This window comes from Miscanthus floridulus, chromosome 8 (genome assembly GCF_019320115.1).
Source record: "Miscanthus floridulus cultivar M001 chromosome 8, ASM1932011v1, whole genome shotgun sequence".
NCBI lineage: Eukaryota > Viridiplantae > Streptophyta > Magnoliopsida > Poales > Poaceae > Miscanthus > Miscanthus floridulus.
Genome location: NC_089587.1, coordinates 65,749,464 through 65,760,185, shown reverse-complemented (window position 1 = coordinate 65,760,185; position 10,722 = coordinate 65,749,464).

Below are 10,722 nucleotides of genomic sequence, written 5' to 3'. Positions count from 1 at the left end.
CGAAAAGCAATTTAAAGTTGCTTGGTAACCTACTAACCTTTCACTTATAACTGTCGTGGTTACGACTGGAGAATCACCCAACTACGGTAGAGTCATGGTACTTCTTTCATTTCTAAACCTTTTGATGAGATTGCATGCATATGTACACACATACACTACTAGAGAAATGATCACAACCGGTGGTAAAGTTGGTAACGAGATGACAAGTTCGAGATGTTATATATTTGTCATCATGGTGATGAGTGATCGCCATGCGAGGTGAAGTCCTTTTGGTTAAATTTTGTTCTTACTTATGACTTGGTGGGTTGCTGGTGATTGGGAAGGTCAAGTGGAGGTTCTCGTGAATGGGTACAAGTTTTGGAATCACTTAAATTTAAGAAAAATGTTGAGAAGGCTAAAACAACCTATGTTTATATACTACTACTATACAAAAATGCTTTTAGGAGATAGGTGTTTTGATTTTAGGAGATACAGATATGTTTTGATTTTAGGAGGCGGCATATTTATCCGACAGCCTTTGTAAATAATTTTAGGAGTCAAAAGATTTTGGAAGAGATTTAAAAAATATGCCTGTCCCTGAAAATAGATTTACAGAGACATGCATCATAAGGTGTCCGTCTCTGTAAATCATCAATTTAATAGGGGCAGTTGCCTCTGCCTATGAAAACCAATTTTTAGAGGCGGGCATCTTAAAATGCCCATCTCTGAAATTTTGCATTAACAGAGACGACCATTTAAGCTTTTGTTTCTAAAAATCGATTAACATAGGCAGGCATCTTAAGATGTCTATCTCTAAAATTAGTTACTTCAAAATATATTTCATAACTTTGCTATATAAACTCTGATGAAGATAAATTGTATCATAATTGTAGGCATCCACATGATCTATAACTTTGTAGTTGTGAAGTTTTTTATTTAGAAATGGTTTAGAGTCCCAAATTGTTGGTTTAATTTCTTAGATTTTGAAATTTAAAATTTCCAAACAATCTACAACTTTTTAGTTGAGATTTTTTTATTTGAAGTTATTTAGAGTCTCAAACATGTGTTTTTATGTTCTTAGATTTTGAAATTCAAAATTTAGAATTTCCAAACCACTTCGAATGTTTATATGTTTAATGCCAAAGTTGAAGTGGTTGAGCTAATATAGAAGTTCGTCGTTGATAACTTTTTGATTTGAAGGTGTTTAGAGTCTCAAATGTTTATTTTAAATTAACATGTTTTGAGATTTAATATTTTGAATTTTTCAAACAATCTCGGATGGAGGCACACTCTTAATAAAAATTATAGAGCTCAACAATACCTAAAATTTTATAGTTGAAAATTTTCCATTTCAAATCATTTAGTGGTACAAATATTTAATACAATACGAAATATTGATACATAACGATAGTTATATATATATATATATATATATATATATATATATATATATATATATATATATATATATTATAGAAGTAACGCACTAATTTTCAATCTGTACATGCAAACTATCTATGCGCCATACCCCAATAGTGACATATCATCATCTGATAATAAATATCATATCATCTTTCCACTAAGTACAATTACTATTTTCAGTCTATCAACATACAAATAAGAATCTACACCATACTGTTTGTTTATTTGGCCATCACATCCTCCTACAATCATTTTGTATTCTATAAGCATTTATTATTTGATTGTTCTATTAGTTTATCCAGTTTAACAGCATACATATTTCACGAATACAATGATACAATAATTTTATTCCTAAGAAAATCCCACAACAACACACGAGGTATTTTTCTAGTCTATATAAACCCACAAATAAATGTATAGTCTAGTGGTAGAGATGAGTTATTTCATTATTTGTGCTGTAGATGTTGGGTTCGAACCCTCAACATTGCCGCCACCTTCTCCTGAGATCTGCTGCCGCCTCATGAAACCTGTGGCATTCGATCTGCAGTAGCACACGACCAAGCTGCTATCTTGTGTGTCGCGCCTCCTCTGCTCATCGAGGAGGTCCACCTCGATCTGCCACGTCGGCACTAGAAGTAGGCCGAGGCCCTCAACTGGGCACCTCTATGTCGTTCTCTCGTCCTCTCGTGCTACAATCTTTCCTTGTTCTCTTCTCCAGTGGCGGAGCTAGAAACAAAATGCAAGAGGCGCCAATTTACCAAAATCTGAACAAAGATGTAAACAACTTATATATTAGGGAAAATTAGATAGCAAAACGTCTAAAATCCTCTCGAAAGAATAACAACGATCTCGATTGTAAACAAACTAGTCCATCAACCCGTGCTCTCGCACGGGCTAGAATTTTAAAAAATGTACTATTAATATATTTGATTAATAAAAAATTACATATATTAAACTTTTTTGTTTTTCTTTGTTTATTTTTCTACAAAATAGACATAATAGATACTTTGTAGTATATACCTAATGATCATAAACTTAATAATTACTTTTTTTTGCAAGGGATTGATTTATATATTTTTTATGCATATTCATATTTTTACTTTGCGTGGCACCTTGTATATTTTAATATACAATTAGTTTGAAACCTTGCCATTAACTATGTGACCCTTGTTGCATCATATATATTAAGTCATGAATCTGAATTTTGATTTTTAACTTTATTTTTATTGACTGCTATAATTTTTTTCCTCAAGTTAAAACTCCTGTGCTTATTGTATCTTTTACTATCTCTCATTTTAGATTGTTTTAAGATAAGGATGTTAGGTCTTATAGTACATTCCTAAATATTACAATAGCATATGCAATCATTTGAGACTTGCACCATGCCACCTAAGATAAGTGATAGAGCCTAAAATGAGATCTCGGATGAGGGTAGCAGTGCTAACCTCAAGAGAATTTTTAATCTGATTAAGCCTTATAATGATTAAATTACTCTAGAGTAATGTTAAAGAGCCGAAAAAATAGCCATCAGTAGTATCTTATAATTCTTAACATGATTGAATTTCCCTATGAAGGAACTATATGAGCAATTATGGTTATACTATCAATATAGACTCGTCAAACATTTAGTTAAAATATATAAATATAGATAAAGTTACAATCTATATAAATTATGTCATCGTTACTAATATGGTTTTAAAAATTTGCTAGCATCATTAGTATATGAGTTGTTAAGGAAATATTTTGTTGATGAAACATAACATATATATTTATCAATCATGCATGCTAACACAATGTGTATGCTTACATTAATGAAATCTTAATATATTAGTATTGATAGAAGTGGGTAATCTACAAACATCTACATGCTCTATGGTTATTTAAACAATTTTTAATATAATATATTGATTATCTTTTAGATGTAATTTTCTTAGTAATGCAATGAAAATTGGGGTACATAAATTATTTATTGTAATAGGAGTATGTGGGTAATTAGATGCAAATTTAGGTCTACTTTAGATCATGTTTCTTAATGGCATATGTGGGGAGTTTAAATATAGAGTCATCAGTTATTTTATGTAATAGCAGAGGTGGGTAATTATTTAGAAAATTGAATAGATCCAATAGCTAATATTATCAATAGTGATTATGTTATACCAAATTGGTGGTCAAATGTTTTAGATTTTTGTGAGAAATTTCTAGGATCTATCTTTTATTTTCCTATTGTGTCTCGTGAGGATTAACGTAGATGCTCCATTAAGGACCTCTAGTTAGCATTTCTAGTATCTCTCTTTTTTTAGCATGACATGTATTTTGTTTAAACCTAATCATAAGATATATAAACTCTTATTGCATCCTTTTCTGTGACTTCACGAATTATAGTTTAGCTTTTGACTTTTAACCAAGTTGTATACTTTTTTCCACATGTTAAGTAGAAACTCTAGTGCTTTTTATTTTATATTCAAAATTTATTTTTATTAAAAATAGTTTATGTAACACCCCTGGTGTTACGATCTTATTTAGCACTGAGATTTAGGCCTAAGAAAAATTTCCAAAAACGAGTTTCTCGGATTTTGATTTAAAACAAACTTGAAGTGATAAGTGAATCCTATGTGACTCACTTTTATGGACTCAAATAAACGTCCAAGTTAAATTATTCAGTATGTAAAGATATTTAGGAATATTTGACAACAATTCTAGCAAATAAGTAGCGGATGGTTTGTTCTATGGGATTAAGCGTGAAAAATAATTTTTATAAACCAAATAAAATACAGCTTGTAATTCATACTTAGATAAAAGTTTAAAGTGCAAGTTTAGTAGATAAAAATGCAACTTTGGTTTTGGAGAACGAATATTGCTAACTAGGGTTTTTGCCAGCTCAAAATCAAATTTAAAAATTAAAAACTAGTTTCTCGCGTCAACGGTAAAAATCAGAAATTATATTTTAAACCGTTATTATGGCAATTTGTTTTGCGCAAAATAATTACATAACACCCTAATATTTTGTTCCATGACTTGGTACGGAGTATGAGCTATCGCGTGAAATGTTTATTGGTTGTAGTTGATAGAATTTATATCTTTTAAAATTGTCGTAACAGGTGTCGTTGTTCACATCCGCGTCGCGTCGTCTCACGCACAGTCACACCATCAGCAGAGCCACACGATGCCATGTCTTTAGCTGCTGCATGATCTCTTGCGTCCTTGTTGCAGACATTGCTGTCCTTGCCTCACTGTCGTCCTGGCCGTTTGAATACGGTGGTGTGTTCCCCATGCTCTGAATCAATCGATCATCCAATTTATTAGCGTCGCGCCGCATTGTCGGGCCCGTCACTGTGTACGTGGGCTTGCCAGACATCACCGACCGGAGCTGGGCTGCTGCCGCTCGTTTCACCTACCCCTGCCGTAGCCCATGTCACGTGGCCGTTGTCTTTTGCTTTAAAGAAAGATGGCCTTGCCTTGCCTTCTTTCCTTAGCCCCGCTGCACCCCACAGAGCACTAGGGCACCGTAGCAGGGTGCTGCCCCCACAGTCCCACGCTACTGCCATGCGCGCACCGATGTCGGTGTTGTGTCACCCGTGCTATCGCGCCCCACTGCTGCGCCACCCCTTGTCGGTGTCGCTCGTCCACCATGACACCATCTTGCCTCGCCGTGCCTCCCGTGGACGACCACGTCGGGGATCGACTCAAGGTCACGCCCACCATCGCTCGGCCCGTTGTGTGTGCGTGCGAGTGCGCAGGTCCCCACGGCCACGCTAGACTGTAGCCCATGGCGCTGCCCCTCATGAGCCCCTCGTTGACTCGCACCTCGTCTCGGCCGTGGCCGCGCCACCGCCGACCCCGCTGTCATCCGCGCCGGGTCACCCTGCTGCTGACGCCCGCATGAAGCACCGGTGCCCCCTCCTCTTCCTCCCCACAGCACCGCTCCACCTCCATGCCTCGACCGCTTCCACTGCCACCACCACGCGTGCGAGCGCGCTATGCCCGCCCGGTGCCGAGGAGCCACCCTACCAGTGCCACCTTTCCATGCTCCTTTTCTAGCTCCGCCATTGCGCAACCACTCGTGCTCGGATGCGCTATGCCGCCACTCGCTTGGCCGACGCCATCGCAGCTGGCATGCCCACCACCATGGCTCACATGGACAAGCTTCCGAGGGCTGGCTCAGGTCTTGCCACGGCTAGGCCCAGGTGCTGTCGTATCTGCGTACCTCCCCACGCCGCCCCACGATAGCACCACCACCAGCTAGCCACCCCTTGGCCGGCGGATGGCTTCCCCACCACATACTCTGCTCTAGAGGAGAAGGTGAGGATGTAGAAATGTAAATACGAGATTGTCCAAGGGGCTAGGTGTGAAAACTGTGGCTCATATAAACAGTAGCGTACCAAATAGGTAGAAGCTTGGGGGCATTTTTGCCAAACCGCCAGGCCAGTTTGGGCAGGCCACGCGTGGGCTGGCTTGCTGGGTCGCTTGTGCCCGCGCGCTGGGCCGACCTATGGCCACCGCACCTAGGCCGCTCACGCCCGTGCGCTGGGCCGGCTTATGGCCTCTCGCGCCGCGCATGCCCACCCCATCTGGGCCATCTTGGCCCCTAGTCCAGGCGAGTCGGGCTGCTTTAGGCCCAAGGATCTTTTCTTCTTTTTCGGTATTTTGTTAATGTTAGTAATCGACTGAATGCTTGGAAATTCATAGTAAATAGTAGAAAAATCATAAAAATGCCAAACCAATTTTGTTAGACTCCTAAAATCATGATCTATCTATTAGCATAATTGGTTTATCTAGTTTTAAAATATTCTAGGGTTGCTCTAATTATTTTAAAATTTTTAGTATTCTTAAAATGTGAACTTGTAGGAATTTCTATGATAAATCGGTGATAGTGTTGACTCTAAAAATTTTATAGTAAATTACTAATATTATTAGCTGCTCACTATAATTTTTGTAGCTCTAGAATAAATAGTTTGCTAGTTAGATAATGCTGCCCTATTCCGAATAAAGATTAAATCGATAGAATGGAATAAAGAAACACCTTGAAATTGTATAACTAAACGCTTGTTTGGAAATGACACCTTTCTCGACAATGTTGATACGTAGATTAGAGCTAGCTTCTTTGTTCGTAGTATGTACTCTGTTTTAAGAGTTGTTGTTGCCTTGTTAATTATCTGTTGCATCATTTGCATCAATGCATATCATATAGGTACGATGATGGATCGACAGATCAATTAAAGGATGATTGGGAATCTAAAGATGGTGTAATGGTATTCTCTCTAGAAGATGATGCAATGGGCTTTCTATTTAGTTGATGGTGGATGATCTGAAGATGCAGATACTAAGTTTTTAGTATATATCTTACCCAGGCAAGCCTCGGTGCAAACCCCTACTTTTTTGCACTTTAAATTATATTTGTGCATTAAGTTTTAAGGAGTTTAATGAAACCCACTTGCATATATATATCTTTATCCTATGAGTCTTACTAGTATGATAGAGTCATGTAGATTGCTATGCTATAGGGCTCCGGTAGAAGTCGAGTGATTGCCTGTCACTCGCGAGAGATAGAAAATATATTACTGTATTATTATCACTTAGAATATATAAAATAGTGGAAAGGAAAATGGAGACCGGGCAGGGATATGGTTTGGGTATTGGTGATTGTAAGAGGTTGTGTCCTGCGGCCAACGAGGCATAACTTGGTTATACTTTTCCCTATTTATGTCGGTTAAGGACCGGCCATTGCAATGGACGCTAGGCAAGTCATAGACTTATTATCCCGAGCACATACTTGTGTATGGGCACTAGGAAGACTTGTTACACTCTTGTCATGGGTTCTAACTCTTTTTGGACCGACTTTTATGGTGGTTTTTGGGTGGAGGTCCTTGCACCGTACTGAGTCTAGGACTCAGGGGTGGGGGCTTGGAGTCTAAGTTTGGATAGGGACTTGGACCCCATGACAGGAGGATTTGTGTTTTAGGGTACCTAGCTGGGCACATTGATTCGTAAATCACCGTCGTGTTAATATGACTTATCTAAACTTTAGCATCGTAGTAAGAACTGGAAGATAAAAGATGATAAAATGAATCCGATTGATTATCACCTGCTTGAAAGTAGCACATGTGCTTATATAGAATGGTTAGTTAATCAACTAACGAAGACTGCTAATAAAATTGAATATAAGGACGCATGCTTAGTAATGCTTCCTGTAGATGAAATAAACTCACAAGCCAGATAGCCTTGCATATCCTTAGAGTCTTTTCTTTCCTCCTATCGGGTAAGTCTTGCTGAGTACAATTGAGTACTCAGGGTTTTATTTCCCCCTATTGCAGGTGACTCTTGTATGTGGATTCCTCTTGGTGGGCTCAGAGGGGATTCCTTTACACTACGACCATAATTTTTATTTATAACTCTCACTAAATGTTTTTCTAAATAGAAGTTTTATAATTTGTTGCCATAGTTTATATATCAATGCTTCATCATGTCATGAATAGATATTTATGTTTGCTATAACTCTAATCATATGTTTATATTCCGTTGTTCAATTAAATTGTGTATAACTCTGATAACATGATTACATTCCGCTGTTATAACAATGAATATTATACTCTAATGTTGCATAAAAAGCGATGTAAGAAATGGTTAATAATGATGTAAGCTTTATTCTCTCATTTGTGATCCTGATGAAAAAATGTGGATTTTTGGATTCTCCCTTGGGGTGTGCTCGATGGAACCATGCAATTTGGTATCCTCCCTTGAGTACTTAGTGTCTAATGAAAGACGAGTACTCCTGGGAGGCATTAGATTAGGTGGTTCTGCCACAGGTGGTATCAGAGCGCAAATGAGGAAATACAGCTTCGAAAACCTTTTCTAAAATAAAATTTGACAACAAATTCTTTTTAAAAGAATATGATGTTTTTATGTGAAGTTATATAAGTAGGCCTATACTATGGTTATGTATCCTGGATAGATGGTACTCTGCTAACTTAGGTAGACTTAATCAATTTTTCTACAGGTACACTGACCCCGAGCATAGTCCGATAGTACCGACTAGCTACAGGAAGAGAATGATGTGCTAAAAATCTAAGAACGGTTGCCCTATATGCTGGCAACAATGGAATGACATATAGGACGTGCATTTATGCATATCCTATTTGTGCATTATAGTGTCGTATTGCTTGTAGATACACTATACATAGGTGTCACGTGTGTCGTATTGTGCACGACTGACTCATTCCTGTTCTAGAGTTATTTCTACACTGTGGCTTCGTGCTTCGCGTTTGCCCATGGTTCATGCTTGTCGTGACCCACGTGTCCTCGTACTCTTTTCTGCACTCTTGTCGGACCCTTGCCCTATAGTCATACTAGTCAATAATGGCCTCAGACATCTCTCACCTCGAACACATGAAAGATTTGGTCGATTCATTCATAGTGACCCTACGTAGGAACCCTGGTGGACCATGCTACGACCACTGACTTCTCTGCATTTATAAGCAGGGCTCGGCATAGCCATTGGTACCACCACTCGACGCACTTTAGCTAGTCTAGCTTTCTTTTGAGCAAGCTTTTTGCTCAGTCCTTCTTTGCAACCACCGCTAGGAATGGAGGAGCCTAGGTTAGTAGTTACTGCCTAAATGTTGAGGGTTTTCCCAGAATCCTACATGCCACCCTACAAAAACTTAGTGTCAAAGATCATCCTGAGTATTAGGGCCATGAGTATGAGAAGCATGGCGCCGAGCGGTGTGAGGTTACCGTCTACATTGGGAAGAGTGAAGAGTTCCCCGACATCACTGAAGCCTGGAATGTGACCGCAACCGGGTTTCGCTTCATTGACACCTACTAGGTTGTGGCCCGCAAAGCCTTATGGTACCTTTACCAGATCTATGAAGAGTCCATTGCCCATACCCATATGAGGTTCTTTCCACCTTTGGAAAAGAATCGACGGGCATGGAGTGCTCGCATGGAGGCTTTACAAGGGTAAGATGCATAAGAAGACAGTCCTACCATGGTGCACTTGACCACGTACATGCTTGCTCTGGATGAGCAGTATGATCGGCAAGCCTCGGAGCTAAGGATGTGCCTCCATCGAGTCGAGGAAGCCGAGATCTTCTCCAGGATGATCCAGGTGCAGCTCACAGAAGCGCATGCTAGTGCGGTAGCCACTAAGAGTCAGGAGACTGAGTCCTTGTATGTTGTACCTGTATAAGACCATTGGAATATGCATTTTATTTATTGCGCTGTGTTATTACATCCATCTACCCTTAAGTTTGTGAGACGTGCTTAGAGTTTTCAAGGGTGATGTTAAGAGGGTTACAAGAGAAGTTACCATTCGGATGCTAGTAGACCAGCCGTGATTGGAGAACATAGGACACTGTATCGACTAATTGTGGATGTCCCAGCAGAACACTTGAATCTCTTTAAATCTAATCCGTTGTTGGATTTGAATTCCTTGTTCCTTGTTGCGAAAGGAACCCTTGTTGTTTGAATCTTCCCTTGCAATACCCCTCTTACTCTGTGGTCTATGACCCCACCGCCTTCATTGCGTGTAAGTTGGTAGTAGTTGCCTGGTTAATAGCTTATGGTGCCACGATGAAACCAAGGGCTCTCTGTGGAACAACTGCCACATGGTGACGCTGCTTGGCACGTGCTGGTATCGAGGTTGTTGACCAAGTACCTTTACCAAGTTACATTGCCATACCACTTTTGCTACAAAATATTCTCCTTGAAAATATTCGGGTGTTCGAACGAGAAATCCACAATGGGTTGATGAAATAATGTCTCACAAGGTAAACCAAAGGAGGTGGTTTTGGAGGAAGAACATATGATATGGTCTTAGTTTATATGAAAGACGGATGGGTTCAAGGAAGGGAAAGCAAAATAAGAGTAGTAAGGAAAGTTAGCCGTGGGTGGTCGGGGGTGATTGTAAAAGCTTGAGTGAATGTCATGTACCAAGCCCTATGTTTAGTTGACCACACTATGCATGACGGGTTATTACGCTGCGTGCCCTGTGGATGCCGTCTGTGTTAGGCCCTTTAGCACCCCATTCTCGCATGGCCACAGCATTGTGCCGCACTCACCATCCTCGTGCACTATGTGTTTCTCTTTTCCCTGGCATTCGATTGGCTCTCGACTCCCACGCCCTTGTCCTCGTATCAGACCCCCTTCCCCCTCCCTTCTTTCTTCTTTTGGGGACACGATCGTCGTATGCCTTCCCTCGTCGAGCGAACCCTCTCTCCTCTCCTTTATTTCCCCCTCTACCGCTCGTGCAAGAAGCGCACCATGGCTGACTTTATCCCCATAACATGAACCGCCTGTGTATCCATTTCATGCTGCCTCCACTTC